Source organism: Lissotriton vulgaris, chromosome 10 (genome assembly GCF_964263255.1).
Source record: "Lissotriton vulgaris chromosome 10, aLisVul1.2, whole genome shotgun sequence".
Lineage (NCBI taxonomy): Eukaryota > Metazoa > Chordata > Amphibia > Caudata > Salamandridae > Lissotriton > Lissotriton vulgaris.
In genome coordinates, this window is record NC_141698.1 from 412,206,128 (window position 1) to 412,225,687 (window position 19,560).

The following is a 19,560-nucleotide window of genomic DNA, read 5'->3' on the forward strand; positions in this document are numbered from 1 at the left end:
GCTCGGTGGCAGCCGGGGGTTCGGCCGGTGTTGAGTGCTCAGATGGTTGCTGCGTCGTAGGTCCGGCGGGTGGGCTGGAATCGTCGGGGGCCAGGGGTCCTGGCGCGGGCCAGGTGCGGACGGGCGCAGACGGGCTTGCCTTTGGCGCACAATCGGCGCGTCCGCTGCGCTCACGCGCGGCGATCTCCATAAATGGCGAAGTGGGGGGAGCGGGGTGGCCAATGGGCGGGTTACAATGGAAAAAGGGGGCGGGCCGCAGGGGAGCAGCAGCGGGGACAGGGAAACGGACACTGGGGCACAACAAAATACAATATTAGGGGCACAGGCACAGTAGGCACAATAAATTACTATATCAGGGGCACAGGAAGGCACAACAGAATACAAAATCGGGGCACAAACCGGCAGAGAGCTGGCAGAACGGCAATGCAGGCACACGGCTGTGCAAGGCAGCAGCTGGGGGGTCAAGGGTCCCGGCAGTCACGGAGGGAGCTGCGCGGTGTGTGGAGCGACCGGCCCTGCAGACAGGGGCAAAGGTCACAGCTCACCACCGCGCGGCGACCTCCATAAATAGCCAAGTGGGAGGGAGGAGCAGCTGGGAGGCGGGAGCGGGGTGGCCAATGGGCGGGTTACAACGGAAAACAGGGGCGGGCCGCAGGGGAGCAGCGCGGGGCCGGGGAAAAAGCGGCGGAAACGGACACTGGGGCGGCGAGAACAAGAGCACAGTGGCACAACAAAATACAATATCAGGGGCACAGGAAGGCACAACAGAATACAAAATCGGGGCACACACTGGCAGAGAGCTGGCAGAACGGCAATGCAGGCACACGGCTGTGCGAGGCAGCAGCGGGGGGGGGGGGTCAAGGGTCCCGGCAGTCACGGAGGGAGCTGCGCAGTGTGTGGAGCGACCAGCCCTGCAGGCAGGGGCAAAGGTCACTAAGCATTGTGGCTTCTTGACCACTCTTTCCACAGTATCACAACTATGAAGTACATTTCACCACAAGCTGATATTTTACAAAACACTGATATTGAAATCAAACTAACCACAGAACAAACACACACACTAAATTAATTTATTTTTAAAGCACACAGTAGTCACAGGCATCTATTTGTATACCAACTTAGAGTCATTCCATCCAGTGTTCTTCTTAAGGTAGAGACCTCCTCTTGCCCCACTTAAACAATCTGTATGAAAATTTACAAACTGAAGCAAAAGTGGTGTAAATGTTCTCGTTATAAAGTTGTCAAATAAAGTCAAAATTACACACAAAACACTTTTCCTATGTAAAGCTAAGTTAGATAATTTCCATTTTTATAGCACACACCTGCCATTAGTACAGCCTAAAATGCTGTTTTTCTCTTCTATTTGTATGTGATTTTAAAGTTGTTTTTATTTTTTAACTAACTTGTAGGATTACAACCATATATATATATTTCTAAACGTGTGTGGTATTCAATGTTATCACATCTGTGAACATGTGCTGAAGTATACAATTGAGAAAAGGTTGAATGATTGTGGGGTGTCAAGGATGCTGTTTTAATAGTCACTACGGGAAGCATTTCGTAGTTTTATTTATACAACCCTGTCCCTTTAGTCTGAGGGGTTTGGATGTACATGGACACATACCTTCCATGGGCCACTACTTCACTAGGCAGACAGCCTCACAAAAGGTTGCCTCTACTTAAGGAAATCATGGACTTGCTTATGGCCTGCTCATTCCCTTTAGCCGCCCTTTGAATGTGGTAGGCGATTTGTTTGCCATATGACAAGTGCATTACAGCCTACACACTGCATAGAACAGTGGATCATGTTGCCACATAGTACTCTGTGTGGCAAAACCTAAAGTCTTAGGCAATTTTTGAAGCGCTTTTTAGGAAACTTAAAGTCTTCACAGGCATGTTTGCCATAGTTTCAATGGTAGATAAGCTCACATAGTTCGTGAATTTGGGTTTCGGAAGGCATTGCCAGACACCTCCAACTTGCATGCACAAACTGCAAGGGTTTAGATTTAGCACAGTAAGTGCGTTATAGGTACATGAAAGGCACCTTTCCCTGAGCTACAGGCAGCTAGCGATGGAGGACACTAGTAAAGGCTCAATTGGCAAATATAAGGGATTAGACAAGACTATGAAGGAAACCAAGACAGTAAATGGTAGGAAATACTTAGGATAGGTGTGTTCACATGAATATTGCATAGGTAGAAGGCAAAAACTTAAAGTAGTAGAGATACACAAGCTGTCACTTCATCTTCACCAAAGTACTCCATCAGCGTTGCACTCACCCGGAAGAGAACTCTGAACTCAATGCTACACGCAAGGGTTTTATTTGTTTCCCGCTTGCCACGTTCATCCTCCATCAGAACACAATACATGTTCAGTTTGCCGGATGAAAAGTGCATTACAGTCAGAACTGCACACAACAGTGGACGGGACATATGTGATCTTCTCACTCACTAACTTGTGTGTCAAAAATGAACATATTTTGTAGTTTTGAACATGCTCTCTAGGGAACTTAGGACTGTCTTCCCTAACATGTTCACCTTAGAGCCAAAGAGTAGTGTGCTCACTCTGTTTGTGGGTCTCCGGACTTATTCTCGAACACCTCCCACCCCCCAACTTCCATCCACAAACTGGGAAGGGAAGATTAGGCACAGTGAGTGAACTAAATGAACATAAAAAACATGTCTTCCTGAGCCTCATGTGGCTCTCATTGGAGCAGTTAGTAAACGTTCACTGGGCACGTGTTTGGTGATGCTTAGAACATCAACAGAAGTAGATACTTGATAGGTAGTGAAAAGGTAATAAAAGATTTTTGTTTCCATGTGTGAAGGTTGATGAGACACAACCCATCAACATCTCTGGGCATGTGAGTGTAAAGGTTTGCTTGTGGTGTGTTTGTATGCAAGATTGTTGATTACTGGGTGCCTGAAAAAATGGGATAGAAAATGGTCCAAATGGAATGTTTATAGAGGTGACATATGTGTATCCCCTTTGGTGGAGTTAGAAATGCGCAGGAATGTGGACAGAGATGCGACATATTAATGTAATCAATTTGCTGACTTCTGTATACTGTACCGTGATGAGAGTAACCAGTCAATATTATCAATCGGTAATTTCTGTATGATTGTCACTAAGTTTAATAAAAATATTATTTAAAAAAAAAGATTGTTGATGACTGGGTGAGAAGTGGTTTGATTAGGGATTTCGCCCTGTGATGTATGAAAGCAATGTACCCTTGCATGGCAGCAGTATGTTGATATGAGTGAACTGATTGGTTTGATTGGGCCTGTGGCTTGCGGTATGAAAGTCTTGTATGTGATGGCTATATGGGGTGTGAATGGCCTTTAAAGCAGTTGGTGCCTTGTCCCGGCTTTATAGCTCACCTTTAGTAGGCTTGGTTTCAATATTCTGATACTATGGTTAGTGTAGTGCGGTTAGCACTCTAGCAGACGCACGTACGCATCCACGCATCCGCAGGCCAGGCGTGGCCTGCGGGGTCCAATAAAAGAAGGACGCGCGCTCGGGCACGTCACTTCCGAATGAGACGAGTGTGTGGTTTACTGGCTGATGCTCCGCGCTTCCACCCCTGCGCACGTGGCCATGCTGGTCGCTTAGGCCTACCCACACACCCTCACCACATTGGCGACGAGGGTGGGATACCAACCCTCGCTCTCTTCATCGGGTGGTACCATCGGCATCAACCCGTGGTGCCTACCGCGAGGAGACCAACGTGCTCTCATTCTGGCGGGTCCGCCTCAGTTGACCCGAGAGTGCCTGACACACGCCGAGGTAACACCACGGTTCGGCGACCCACTAACATTCGGGTACAGCCGCCATGGGGGACGAGACAGCGGCACCGGTCATCAACATCCCGTTCCAGCATGCTGCTGCTGGAGTGCTGCCGCCTTTCAGCGAAGCGAGTGACCCATCCACAGCATCACCCCGGTGGAAGGTGTGGTTAGAGAGACTTGAAAATTACTTCGTGGTCACCAGAGAAACGGACGACGCGGTGAAACGATCGCTGCTCCTTCACTACGCGGGGGACGAGGTATTCCGACTCTTCAAACACCTACCCAACTCGGCAGGAGTAACAACGTATGCTGCCGCGGTCACCGCACTGAACAACCATTTTGACCCGCAACTGAATGTAGACTTCGAAGTCTTCAAGCTGGGACAAGCCCGCCAACGAGAAGGTGAATCGATGGATCAATTCCACACTCGGGTCCGGGAACTGGCCAGTTCCACGGACGAAGACCAACCCAAGGCCATCAGGCGCCAACTGATACAAGGGTGTCGGGACAAAACGCTGAGGGGCCACATCCTAAGAAAGCCCGGGATCTCGCTCGAGGACATCCTCGTCCTGGCCAGAGCTCATGAACTGTCAGATGCCAGGGCCACGGCCATGGAGCAAGCACTGCATAAGATCCCCGCCAAACCGGAAACGACCAGGAATGAGCGGGCTGACGCAGTACGGGCACGACCACGTGGCCCAGGAAGAAAAGGAACCCGGCGAGACGCACCACAGGGCCGGTGCGGATACTGTGGACACGAACCCCATGCGGCCAGAGACTGTCCTGCCCAAGGCCAAGTCTGCGGGAACTGCGGAATCCCAAATCATTTCGCAGGGGTTTGTCGCCGGAGGAACAAACCCCCAAACTCGCAGAAATCATGGACAACCGCCAAAGCGGTCCGCCAACTATCCATAGCAGAATCACCTCCGGGGAGGACAGACAAATTCCTACCAACGTCGCAGGTTGAATCAGACTCCGAGGACGAGGAGGAGGCGTATGTGGTCTCTTTCGCCAGAGAACTAAAAATTAGACGACGGCCGCAGCCAACATGTGTGATCCACGTAGGGAAGAGCGAAGTGAAGGCCGTCATTGATACAGGGGTCAATGTCATGGGCCTACAAGAATTCAACAAGCTGCGCCCCCGCCAGGAAGTCTTAAACTCCAAGACCAAGATATTTGCGTATGGCGCCGACACCCCACTTCCCCTGAAAGGAAAAATAGTCACACCCATACGGGCTGACGACGTGGAAATAACTGCAACGATCCATATCATTGATCGAGAGGCCGACACCCTAATAAGCAGCCACACGGCGGAGGACCTGAAGCTCATTCCTTTTGCCAACCACATACGGAACCACCAGGTAGAAGAACTTCTGGAACGCTTCCCCGAGCTGTTCAAAGGTCTTGGGTGCATCAAATGTGCACCGATCAAATTGCACATTGACAAAACCGTCACCCCCACCGCTCTCCGCCATCGGAGAATCCCATTCCACCTGCGGCCATTGGTGGAGAAGGAACTGGTGAAACTCGAGAAATTGGGGGTCATCGAAAAGGTAACCGGGCCCACCCCGTGGGTGTCGCCCATGGTCATCGTCGAAAAATCCAAGCAACCGGGCGAGGTCCGGCTATGCATAGATATGAGACTGCCGAACGCGGCAATCAAGCCGGAAAGACACCTGACCCCGACGATGGATGACATCATAGCCGATGTGAATGGCTCGAAGTGGTTTTCCAAAATAGACCTTAATGCGGGATACCATCAACTGCCACTCGCTGAAGAGTGCCGCTTCATAACCACCTTCAGCACCCACTTGGGCCTCCGGAGGTACAAGCGACTCAACTTCGGAATATCCTCGGCCGCCGAGGTGTTTCAGAACACTATCAGGGAGCTGCTTTCAGGACTGACAGGAGTCATCAACGTGAGCGATGATATCCTCATACACTCAGCCACGGCCTCCGAACATTACAAGCACTTGCGAGATGTGTTGAAGAGACTCAGTGCACATGGAGCAACACTCCACAAGGAGAAATGCCAATTCTTCCAGCCCTCGATTGAGTTCTTTGGCTACGTGTTCAACCAGGAGGGAGTCCAGATCGACCCACGAAAGTCGAAGTCCATCAAGGACGCCCCCGCACCCCAATCGCCCACGGAAGTGAGGAGCTTCCTCGGAATGGCCACATATTGCGGCCGTTTCATCCCAGGACTGGCCACACGCAGCGAGCCTCTCCGAGCGTTGACGAAGGCCGATGCCGCCTGGACCTGGGGCCCCAAAGAACAAGACGCCTTCCGGAGCATAAAAGAAGCGCTTCTAGAGAACGCCACCCTCTCATACGGACTGAGGTAATCGTGGATGCCAGCCCCGTGGGACTTGGGGCAGTCCTGACACAAGAACATGAACCAGGGAAATGGACCGCCCTAGCATTCGCGAGCAAAGCCCTAACTCCCACCGAGGCCAGATATGCCCAGATTGAGCGCGAAGCACTAGCTATCAAGTGGGCCTGTGGACACTTCCACCTTTACTTACACGGACAAGCATTCGTCATGGTCACAGATCATCAACCCATGGTGCCACTTTTCAAAGGCACTGCTCCCCATCCACCACCACGAATCGAGAGATGGGTGATCCAGCTCCAAACTTATGACATGGAGGTCATCTACAGACCCGGAGCCAAAAATCCAGCCGACTACTTGTCACGGCACCCACTGCCGCGAGAACTGGTAGCTACTGATGAGGAGTGCGATGGCTATGTTCAGTGGGTGGCTCTCACATCTTGCCCCCAGTGTATGACTCTGGATGAAATCAAGGAGGCAGCCATAGAAGACCTCCCCTACATGCGGTCACTCCAGGCGGTGCAAGAAGGGTCCTGGACGGACTATCTCCGGCCCCCCCCCCCCCCCGAGTTGGTCGGCGGCGGACAAGGAAACCCTCACCAAGTATTGGCAGATCCGCCATGAACTCAGCGCCACGGAGGAGGGCACACTCCTAAGAGGGACGCGCCTCGTGATACCAAGGCGACTCAGACATCGGGCCACCCAACTGGCACACGGAGCTCACCAAGGGGTCACCAAGATGAAGGCGCGCATGCGCGAGAAGGTGTGGTTCCCCGCACTAGAAAGCACCGTGGACGAGTATGTCAAGAACTGCATGTCCTGCCAGTTAACCAGCGACCCGGAACGACCAGTCCCCATCATCACGGAGGAAGCCTGCACAGCTCCATGGGAAAAGGTCAGTGTGGATTTTGGAAGCTTCCCCGGTGAGGGGCATACTCTGGTGGTCATAGACTCCTATTCCAAATACCCCCTCGTAGAGAAAATACAATCCACGGCTTTTGCCCAAGTGGGGCCAGCACTTGAAAAGATGTTCTCCCTATTCGGCCTGCCTGGTGAACTCAAAAGCGACAACGGCCCTCCCTTCCAGGGAGCGGAGTTTGCCACCTTCATGACGACGCGAGGCATCACCCACCGGCGCATCACTCCCCAGTGGCCACAAGCCAACGGGGAGGTGGAGCGGTTCATGCGAACACTTAACAAAATGTTCAGGATCGCAGTGGTTGAAGAAGCCGACCCCGAACAGAGACTGCACGAATTCCTGAGAGAGTACCGTGGAACGCCCCATTGCACCACGCTGAGAAGCCCGTGGTCGCTGATGTTTCAAGGCCAACGTAGGGACTTTCTCCCCGTGCCGCCGGGGCCAAGGCGGGAAGATGAGGAACTGGCTGAGATGCAGGAACGCGCACAAAGACGCCGGCGCAGGAATAACATGCGGGCGAGCAGCCGCCGCAGGGCCACCCCAAGGCAACTACATCGAGGAGACCGGGTCATCATCAAGAATCGACGACCCGGAGGAAAGTTTCGGACCTTCTATGAACCAGGGCCGTGGACGGTCACCAACACGAAGGGCACCATGGTGACCGCCAACAAGGAGGGAGAAGAGGTGTCAAGGAATTCGTCGTGGTTCAAAATAATCACTCCAGCCGGCAATGCAAGTGCCGAAGCCCAGGAGGACATCCCCGAAACACCCGGAGCGACAGCACCAGAAGTGGCGAGTAGCTCTGCAGCAGACGGCGGGGGCCTCACACCAGAGCCTGAGGCACCAACACACTCCACCCCCGTCCGGAGCCAGGCCCACCACGGGGATCGAGGCTCGGGCCGCACGCCCCGTTACAGTCTGAGGCCCAACCCCCGTCCCAATCCAAAACTCAATGACTATGTCTGCCACCTGAGCTCCTGAACTCTGCAACCGGGGAGCACGCAAGTACCTTTTCATCATTGTATGCTCGTTTCATGAACAGTTTACTGAACATTTTGAAATTGTTGAAAGTTGGATAGAGATGTAGTGCGGTTAGCACTCTAGCAGACGCACGTACGCATCCACAGGCCAGGCGTGGCCTGCGGGGTCCAATAAAAGAAGGACGCGCGCTCAGGCACGTCACTTCCGAATGAGACGAGTGTGTGGTTTACTGGCTGATGCTCCGCGCTTCCACCCCTGCGCACGTGGCCATGCTCGTCGCTTAGGCCTACCCACACACCCTCACCACAGTTAGTACTATTTATTTGAAGCTAGCCCTTATTGAGATGCCATGACCAACCTGCAAAAGTGGTGGTTTTAGGTTTAAAGTTCACTAACAACCCCTCATGTTTATTTGAGAACTAAATGCCCAGAAGTTTCCAGGGTGGTGTAACTTGCACAGACTTTGCTCCCTTTACCATAATGCCCCGCAAAACTTGAAAGTTTGTGTAAATGGCTAACAGCATTCCTTCATTCACATTTAGTAATGGATAGTTCTGGAATCTGTTGCGATCCACAAATTGCCAACCACCCAGTTTCCCTACATGTCTACATATAAAAATGGAACAAAATGTTTGCAGGTGGGTCTCTCGCCTTTGATAGGAAAGGCCACAAAACTAAACATGGATGCACTCACTTTTTAGGTTTCGACCTGGCAAGGGGCACGTCAGTGCCCCTCCCAGTTCGAAAACTTTTGTTTTCAGTAGGGATGTCGGCACCGCCTCTGCCTCTCATTGGCTAGCTCCATAAATGGAGGCTAGCCATTGGGAGACAGAGGCTGTCAATCGCACTCTCTTGAAAACGCGATTCGGGGGAGTTTCTGGTGCTTTTTTTAAGCCCTGCCCCTTTGTCCCGGGCCGCGCTGCGATTGGCTGCCAGCCCCGGACACCCCCGTGACGTCATTCCCGGGCCGCGCTGTGATTGGCTGCCGGCCCGGGACACCCTCGTGACGCCAGCCAATCACAGCGCGGCCCGGGACCTGACTTGTTTTTTTCTTCTCTTTTCTTTTTTGTATTATTTTTGCTTATGCTTCATATTGTATCTTTGGCATTTTATGTTTCTATGCAGATATTTGTTTACTGATCATTGTTCGATTAATATGGCAAAAAATTTAATAAAGAATTGAAATGCAGAAAAAACATGCTTCTGCAGCCCTGGATAAGACTCACGGCTGGGGAGGGGCCCTTTAAGCAACATTACGCACTGGGTAATTAGAGAGCGAGCCCTGCCCACCTGCCCTCGGCTCCTGGGACACACCTCGCGCTGTACCTCTCTCTCTAGTTAATGTTTGTTCCCACCGCTCTTGGAAACAGAGGAGCTGCTTGCTGCTTGCCGCCGTCATGGGGAAGCTGCTCGTGCTCGCTATCGTGGGAATACTGGCTGCCTTGTTTGTGGAAAGGATCGTTCGCATCAGGTAAGAGGAGGGCTTCTCGGCGCTATGAGTTATTGAAAGCTGAAAGCGGCGTCTAACATACCGTGGACATCTGATATGAATTAAATGTCCGTGTGGACAGCGCACAATAGCAGTATTTTACCTGGCAAAGGGATACCAAGGTAGCATTGCTGCGTTCCGTTTGAGACGGAGAGGTTGCTTCATAAAAACGTGCAGATCAACAGAAAAAAATAAATGTCACTCTCCCCATAAATAAATTAATAACTTGCCATGACATTACAGACAAGAAAAGTAAACAGGATGAACCAAGCTTCTTTTATCATACAAAAACTACGATAAATAAAACATTATTAACTCATGAAAGATAGTGGTGGATTATAGGTGACTTCGCCTGTGTCACAGGTTAGGAGCTCAAAGGGTTGCGTTGTGAATAAAGTTGTATTTTCCACTGCAAACTTTGAACCATTGGGTTAGTTCCTGGACCACGCCCTACTACATCTCTAAATTTGAAAATATTAAGTACTTCTCAGCAAATATGATTTAATACAACCGGGTAGGGACGCATGAACCCTTCGCTGAATGTTACACCGCTCGTTCAAACAATCTCGCTCCCAAGCTGAATTCTTCTTTTGTATTTTAATTGCATTTATGTAGCGCTTTCTACTCCTGACGATGCGTTGAAACACTTTACATTGGGTGTCACTCTGCTCTGTAGGCCAAGGTTGGTAGTTAATCTTGTGGTTATTTTTTATTGGGGTTACTCTAGTCCACTCAAGGAAACCATTCCATACATGTACTTATGTGTGGTGGATGAAATTATTAGGAATTAGGTGAAATCTTTGGGGCGGTATGTATGTGAGTTCATGCTGATGGGGATACAAAAATGAACTAGAGATCGGTGGGTATTGGTAGGTTGCAGGTGCATGATTTGCATAGAGGGAGAGGTTTTGATGTTTGAAATAAGGTGTTGGCTATTTTCAGAAGAAATACAATAATAAACATTAATGCAAACATAGACGTGCCTTATCTAGATTTGCTGTTTTTAAATACTGCAAACTTGGCCCAAGGGCATCAGAGCGTTTTATGTGTGCACCGGATTACACTACAACAGGTCTGATTCATTATTTGTGGGCATGTGGAGATTACGTGGTTTGCCCAGAATGACCAGATGTTTAGCCAACACTGACTTCAACCTGTTTTCCAGTCCTCAAGTCAGCAGTTCTAGCCATAAGGCCACATCTCCTCCCCACCTTAGAGGGAGGAGGCATGCAGAGGATGGCAGGTAAGGAGAGAGGGTTATTTGAAAGAAAAGAGGCAGCCATCAAAAGTTTTACACCAAGGTCAGTTTTTCAAGCAGGGTTTTGGGAGTATGGAGGAGTCTTTCTGGGATAGCATACAATCTGAGGATTCAAACCTGTATAATAAAAAGGCATCATTTGCGTGTTAGCGCAAATTAGGTTCTGCGATAAGCACAGCAGTCCAGCTCACAGACTGTCCACCACCAGATTACCGCTAGACCACTGCTTCAGCAAGGACTGCTGATCTGCTCAGGAGCTGAAAGCATAAAGCAATGGTTCAATGCATATATTGGGGTAATATTGAGACCTTTGGGCTGTGCTCGAAGGAAGCCGTAAAACACATGACCATAGCATGCTGGGAGAATATGCAGGTAAAGAATACAACCATGGAAAGGGAAATTCTTCAAATGGTGGAGCACATGTCTTCTGATGCCCACCCTGAAAGTTTGGTTCATGGTATTAATTATAAAAACAAAGTAAGACCCAGTTTATGTGCCCCTGGTTTAGCATGACACTAGATGGGTTTGACAAAAGCCTTTCCAGATAGTAGAAGGCTGTTGCCTGCATTCTTGTGGCTGGAGGGTGACTACCCTGACAGTAAAATGAGGAGAATGGAGACATGACTACCCTTAGTAGTTCCACGAATACATTGTTTGCAAGGGGCTGCTGATTATATCTCCCTGAACACTGTCATTTGAGTGGTAAGTGTGATGGTGGGACTGTTTGGTGACGACCAGGTGCATAGATCTCCCACTTCTCTGTGCCTATGTTATGGGAACTCCTGCTTGGAGCTAGGTAGCAACTGTTGAAGCTATCACTTTACCCTGGGCCACTGGGATTCTGCGATGGGAAACAGCCTTCACCACACAGCCAGAACTACGCAGTACTATTACAACGCGGGCAATACAGGACAAGTCGTTAAAACAACTTACATTAGGGAACGTGCTGTTGGATTTTAAATCCAACACCTTCCCTACTATTGCACAGACTGAAGTTAGAATAGTAATATATACTATTCCAAAGTCCATCACTTCCCTAAAACAAGTCGTTGTAATGACTTGCATGATAATAGAATGCGTGGTAACAACACGATCGTTGATTTGCCAGCGTTGTAACGGCATGCACAGTAAAAGCATGCATGATTGTGCATGATTGTGCATGATTGTGTCATGCACAATCACCTCCTACCTACCTCACCTCCTACCTCGCCGCCAAGACATGGAACTCCCTCCCGACCTACCTACGCCTGACCCAGGACCACCTCGCCTTCAGGAAGCAACTCAAGACCTGGCTGTTCAAGCAGTAGCCATGCAGCAATCTTCAGCACCGCAGCCACCCAGGTGGCAACAAAACACCCCACAGTGTATCAGTCCCGGGAGCGGGTCTCCCTCTCAGTTCTTCCGAGGTCCATCTCCCGCAATGCCCACAGCAAGCCTCGGCTCTCCCCCTCACCAGCCGGTCTGCTGATTCCGCTCGGGGGGGGGGGGGGGGGGGGTACCGCCTTCCGCTCCTCCGATGTCAGGGAGCACCTCAAGCAACTGGATCCAGCAGCATTCTTCACCACCAGATGGTACCGGCACCTCAGCTCCACATCGGCCTTCCCCACTGCGCTGACAGTCTTCCCGTGTTTGCCATGTCGGAGCCGGCCGCAGCTTGAGATCAGGTACGCAAATCAGCACTCCGCAGCTGTGTTCCCATTAATTGCTCGAGCCCAGGCATTCCTGCATGGTTCCCCCCCACAGTATTTATAAATTAGACACCAACAAAGTCTGGATGGATATCTTACCATCCACGAGAAACACTAGCTAGCCTTGGTACTGACAGCAGATAAGCTGTGCATACTTCCCAGATGATTCACCCGCACTGCACGACCCAGAAAGACTGGCTAGAGAGTATTGCTGTGACAACCCCACATGACCGTCTGATATACAGACTGAACGACCAGGAACATGTTTTCAATGATATCTGGGATGTATTCCTACACCGAGGCCTAGGCAGACAACCTGCCCACCAGACCCTGCCCCTACAATGATGACGGACGGAAACCTCCCTAGCCACTGATCCTACACAACTGCTATGCTCGTCGTACTTTAAACACCTTACCCGCCCCTCACATTTTCCCTGTCCTGCACCACTGAGATGTTCCCCATCACTGCACATTTGTTTTCTGCCCCCTCTCTCGCGAGACCCCTCAAACACTCTATTCCCGCTTCTGATTTCCTCCATTTGACAGCCGAAGAGCCACTTTTGTGAACCCCGATTTTTCGTATCTTACAGTGTGCAATGAGATCCGGCAGGAGGGACATATTGAGCGAAATATTGATACCATTCTTGGTTGTGATCTACTCTCCGTTCTTGTTTTCTTTTGCCTTCTTATAATGGTAATAAAAAGATGTATACACAAAATGCTATTCACCAACAGTATATATCTTGTCAGAAAAATAAAAAGTCGATGTTATTAACCCTGCCCTTTCTACATCGTAGAGAACAAAAATGTCTGCAAAACATATCAAATATATGACTTGAAGAAACCAATACTTACGTACATCTTTTAATAAAATAGTAGTCTGTTATATTCTCGATCGTAGTTACTTTTTTACATCTTGTTTTATCTGTTTTCAAAACCAACACGTAAATACAAACTTTGTCATTTACAATGCCAATAGCTCTAACTTTTCCAAAGGCGAAACCGTTGCATTGTAAATGCTTGTTCCAATTGAAACCATCCTTTTTGGGTCTTGCATAGACAGATCATGAGCTGTGTCTTCAAGACATTTTGCATACAATCATTAGACTTACAGATCGCTCATAGCTTAACATTGGTTACCTTCATTGTCACGCATTTGCTTTGCTCCCATTTGTCGCAGCACGAGGCATCATGTGTTCTTCTAGTGTTTGCCCCTCCCCTGGAGCATGGGCTAAGTACTCGGCTCCCATTATGAAGTTTCTGTTTTTGTGCTCAAGCACTTCTGCAAGTGCTTGTATTTTCCGGCCGTCTACCATATTCCCTTCCATGTTACTTCATTTTTTCCCTCCCGTAGCTGCTGTGCGATTCTGTGAAACTCAAATCTGCCCCCTATTGCTTTATCTCGCCCCGCAATCCCCCCCTCTTCCTCCCTCACGTTTTTTTTTTTGTACACTGGCATAGCCCAGAGTAGGTATCGGAGAGCTTTACATGAACACCAGTTGCTTCACTCAAGGTCATATTTATTTTGTAGGCCTGGAGAGATGTAGTGATTTACCCAGAACAAAGGGATTTTGAGCCAACACAGACTTGAACATGGTTTCCTATGTCCAAATTAAGAGGTTCTGGCCATAATCCACACCCCTTCTCGTTGTTTCAACCTTTGCGCCGCCTCCGTTTGTTGTGTTGCCTGCCCTGACCCCACCTGTGTTGTGTTGCTTGCTCAGTACCACACTGTTGCAGGGAGGCTCTGCTTTCATTAACAAAAGGGGAGGTAGAGGGAGAAAGGCTAGGGCTCACCCTCCTAGTATTAATAAGTCACAGAAGATCTCTGGGGACAGAGATCAAGAACCCAGCCGTAGTCTATGACTCTATTCCCAAAGCACACAATGGTGTTGGAATAGTGCCAATAGTTCCAAGAAAGAAAAAGGGAAAAAAATTAAAAATATTCCTTTTTTTAGGTGTCCCCTCACTCACCAGGGTTGCCCCACAGTGACATGCTTCATCATAGGGGCCATCCCAGCCCTCTACGGACTGGGGCGTGCTGCGACTTGCGGAATTACGTAGGAGCACTTATGTGTGGTGCAAGGAATGTGATGTGAAGGAGTGCAGTATATGTGATTAGTTAAAATTACCTGCCTAGTGAGTTGCAAATACTTTATTCTGGCTCCTAGGTGGTAAAGCTAAAAATGGGGTAGAAATGGTAGGATACCTAAATTGTAATGGGTTTAGGTGTACCTAACAACTCCTGCCTGCCAACATGTTTCGTGCGTCCCCCTAGCACTTCCTCAGGGCTACACAGGGACCAGCCCCGTGTTCGCCACTCCTTATCTAAAGCCTAATAAGCTATTAAATACGAAATAATAATAATTAATTTAATGCTGCAAATAAATGAGGCATGCATCTGGTACCTAAGCAACCAAACGTAATCACGTGGTCATGAAAAGAGGCTTAACTGTGCCCCATGGAATCGGTAGGGGTACAATATCTTGGTAGATTTGCTGCCGGGATACCACAATCGGTCTCACCTAGGCAAACCCCTCCAGTCCGAATGTTGTCATCATAGGATGGCCCCTATGATGAAGCATGTCACCGTGGGGCAACCCTGGTGAGTGAGGGGACACCTAAAAAAAGGAATATTTTTCATTTTTTTCCTTTCTTGGAACTATTGACACTATTCCAACACCATTGTGTGCTTTGGGAATAGAGTCATAGACTATGGCTGGGTTCTTGCTCTCGGTCCCCAGAGATCTTGTGTGACCTAGGCTCTGCTTTCACCATTGCTGCAAACCACCACATTCATGCTTTTCTGCTTGCCCAGTTCTCATTTCTACCAACGATACTTCTTGCATCTAGTCTGTAGCTGAATTTTAGCCTTCGTCAAACATGCCTCTGATCTTGTTGTTTGCACACCTAGTCCACCATGAGACAACATATTCAAACAAATAACAACAAATGTTATGTTCAAAGCTTAAACAACATGGAGTGGAATTAAGTGCTTGAGAGGTGGGCATTACAATATGTGCCAAAGTGGAAACACTTGGAGATGCTGTCCAGGGAAGGTGCTATGAGCATGCTTCTTACAGAAGTTTGTGCTCCCACAGTTTTACAAGCATCCAGTTACTGTAACATTACTTTATAAGTAACATAGCTGACCCTCGACATCACTCTTTGGCGCCCAGCCTACTCACGTTCCAACCGCTGACATCCATGCCAGTGTTAAGATGGAATGGTCCTCCTTTAAAACCCTGCAATTAAACTGGCTGTAGCCCCCCCCCCCCCCCCCCGAGCATTTTTAGGCCCAGGGGACCCCGTCCCTAGGAAGAGGGGGATTTATTTAAATAGGATGGGGAGCGGGACACTCCTCCCCGAGGTGCTATTGGCCTTGGGGACCCTATCCCTAGCCATGGGGCCCTCATTACTTAAAGGTGGGTGGTCTGGTGCCCACCCAGGTCACCCACAACATACTTGTGGGGAGCCCAAAGGTCCCAGCCAACTCAACCATATGGTTCCCACCTCGAGGGAGCAGCTATTAATGCTGCTCCCTCAGGCCGGGAACAATACTTTGATGAGTTTGCCTGCATCAGCGCGGACAGGAAAACAGATCAACAGTCTGCCTCCCAGCCAGCTGAAGCATTTTCAAATCTCCCGCCAGCTGGGTGCAGATTGAGTTTGCTCCCACATGGCTGGACATTTAAAAAAGCCCCGGTCAGCTGGGAGCAAATACAGGTTTTCCTGCCTGCAACTGCTATGTTCCAGGGGTAGAATCCGCCAAACAGTGCTAGTGAGTTGGCCCCGCGAGATGGGGTCAATGGGGCATTAATGACTCAGGGAGGTGGGGTCGCGAGCCACCTCCATGAGAAAAATCCATTGGTGCCGGGGTATGGGGCCCGGGCTGAAATCGGCCTGGAGAAGAAGGCTCCATGCACTCTGCCTCCAAATAAGATTTCGGACCCTGGAGGGGTGGGGTCCCCGGGCCAAAATCAGCCTGGGTAGGGGAGCCATGCATTCCGTCTGCTCCCAAAAATATAACCGGCCCTCCCCAGACAGGCTCGGATTTTCCTACCGTTTTGTGGCTCCTTTGTGAATTTACGGGGAAAAAAAATATACATTTTCGCCCTAGGCAGAGTCCCCCAGGACCCGACCACCAGGCCTAGGGGGTCAGGGTATCGCTACTATGCTCACTTATGTCTTTCTTTAGGATTCTGGACTAAACCCGGAGTGACCACTTCCTGGTTGAGGTGGTGGCAATCACTCAGATCTCGGCTTGAAATCTGCCTGGAACTCTGGATGCCCTGTTTCCCTAGATACACAATTTTGTGGCGTTTCGCCAAACAAGGCCAAAGTAATTAGCAACACAATATATAGCGCCTTTCAAGTAGGTCCTTTTTTTATATCTCAGTACATTACATAAGGCGATTTTTTTTCTGTCCACAGCATTCACCATGGGGTAATGGGTCAGGCAACTCCATTGGCTAACTTCATTCATTGTGAGTGACATTATCCTCTTTCACAAAGGGCATAACTTCATTCATTTTGAGTGACATTCTCTTTCACAAAGGGCAGATCTGCACACAAAATAGATCCACTCAGAGCCAGAGACTACTATGGAAGTGCTTTATAAGACTGATTTTTTTAAATATATATAGGCGAAGTCATGGAAGCTCCTCCACAATAAAGTGATACAAAATACAACCGGCATCGACAAAGCCAAAAGGCTGGCCGCCAACGCCAGACAATTTATTTCACAATGGTTGCTCCGGGTGCGATCGGGGTGGACGGCAAATCTCCTTCAGTTTTGGGCTTGTTAGAGGCACTTGTTTCCACTGTGGGTTTTGGGCTCATACGCAGTTTTTGTCTAGCCTACTTTGGATTCCATCCCCGACTATGATTGCGCCTTTTTTAACAGGATATGGGTGTTATATTCCTTTATGTCAGTTTACCTAAAAATTCAATCGAGCGCCGGTAAAAACACAGCAGCTGAGGGTGTATTATTTTAAAATGTACTAATTGGATTATTATGCCGATGTTTTCCTTTAAAGGGTACTAAAAGCGAGAATTATCATAATTTGTTCGGCTTGATTTAAGTTTTAAAAATGCACAAAATCCTTCAGCAGAGAAAAATAGAACGTTCACACAATGTCCTCCAAAGTAAAATATAAAATTGTCAGGTTACTGAAAATATATTACTCGAACAAAAAGTTATTAATTCCGTAAACATGCTAATCTTACAAATCTGATCAAATGTACTTGCTTTGCGTAATAAAATTCTAAAGAGCAGCAAATTGTATGTATTAACAGTTTTATGCCCCATTAAACTTCAAATTCAAGTAAGCTGTCTGAGTGACATTGCAAGTGCCACGGAAGAACTCGACAGTATTCGTGCTGCAGAAAAACTCTGAAAAATAAGGAGCAGCCCAGCCTCACATGAGAATTTCCTGTTTCCTTCACTCGAGGGGCATTGCTCCCGCTGCATGTTTTTTTTAATACAGATCTTTCCTCCAAAATAGGGTTGCGGCGGTACTTGGAAATGGATAATTCCATTAGACAAAATATTATTTGTTTCAATCACAGAAAGTTAAACTCATTTTAGAGTTTAGAAGAAATGGCTCGGTGTGCGGTTGTCTTTAGGCAAACAAAGTACATTAAAGGCGTATGTATAAAAGTGCTGGGAAAATATTTGTGAAATAGACAAAAGGAAATACACGGTCAAAAAGCGGCCATGTGTGATACTTTTCGGCAGTCCTGACATGTTAGTCAACAGACCTTTGCATGTTGGGACTTACAGTTTCGCTTTTAACATCGCACGGTGTCAATATTTAAAAGCGAAGATGCTGCAAGCTAAAATCCTGGGTTCGTTGGCGACTGGGCATCTAACCCTCATGCACACACTTGCCACCTCTTTAGAAGCACTTCGTTGTGTTGAGGAGGCATTAAACGTGAGTTGAAGGCAAGGGACCCCCCCCCCCCCTCTCTGCCAACTGGACGCAGCAGCCCAAGAGACACACGTGGCCATCTTATCTCCATACACTTTGGTTTACAAATTAACCAGGGCGGGGTCACATGCTTTAGGAGACTACGCCCCCTCTCCCCAAGTACACAAAACACGCACTGCCAGGACCGACCTTAAGAAAATATCGATGCAAACGCAGACTGTAGCGAATGCATCTCATGTTCCATCACACCCGCCCATCTTCGCACAGTAGTACTTCCAGCCCTCATGCCAGGACCCTGCTTCGATTCTGCTATGTAAGTACCAACACTACCCCCACTTTAGTATCATCCAAGCACCTCAAGTCTGCCTCCTACAGGGAGCGCACACCCCTTGCCCTGCGCGCGCCGAACGCGGGAATTTCCACAGATACCCTCAGCGCCCCCTTCGCTTCCTGGCTGAGAAGGGCAACATGTAAGCGGTGCCCCGGCGCGACACTATCAAGGCAACTGACTTATCTGCACCCTACATTTTACAATTCTCAAACTCCCCTTGAAAGTTAGAGAACACTACAGCGAGAAAGGGGGGTGGGGTGGTCATTACTGTTAACCTTTTTCCTCAACAATCATGCAGACGTGCTGTTTGCCCGGGCACTATATTTCTGCAAAGCACGTGGGACCATAAGCAACGTCATAACTCTCATCAAAAGGGAAACAAAAAAATCACCGGTACCTTGGCCTGACTCCGAAGTTCTCACCCGCTTTTCTCCACCGAAGGTCGCGTCTGTGGTACCGAGCGCTGAACGTACCACCCTGGTGCCGTCCTGAGTGTGGAGCTGGAGTAAGGACAGCCCTCTGACTCCTCCCCCCGTCTCATCTCTGAGCCCTGCTCTCCTGGCCCCACGCCTCCTCCATAACTCCACCCACCCACAGCTCTCCAACTCCGTGTTCAGCGCCTGCAGCAACACAATTTGATACCAGTGTACGGAAATGTAAACAAAGTAATTTAAAGAAGCTTCGACAAAGCCAATCGGCTATTCGTTTTTTTTTTTTAATGAATGAAAGTAATTTTTCATTGATTGGAACCTGTCAGGCTCCGTGAATTTTTGTTTGGGGGGAGGGCAACACGTGACAAGTGGGGGAGGGGGAGTTAGTGGCTTCAGCCTAAGTTTGTGTA

At 49.0% G+C, this 19,560-nt stretch overlaps 1 protein-coding gene across 3 annotated transcripts in view; it reads right to left on the reverse strand.

Annotated features, from left to right (window-relative positions):
- Nucleotides 1-19,330, reverse strand: part of LOC147685313 (calcium-regulated heat stable protein 1-like) — a 231,090-nt gene extending 211,760 nt beyond the window's left edge. The window contains exon 1 of one of the 3 annotated variants that reach the window (XM_086941232.1): nucleotides 19,142-19,330. The gene's annotated coding sequence lies outside the window, so the exon portion shown is untranslated. Of the gene's footprint in view, nucleotides 1-18,577; nucleotides 18,662-19,116 lie in introns of those variants that run through there. The other 2 variants (XM_086941234.1, XM_086941233.1) reach the window with 2 other exon arrangements.
- Nucleotides 19,331-19,560: the final 230 nt, after the last annotated feature.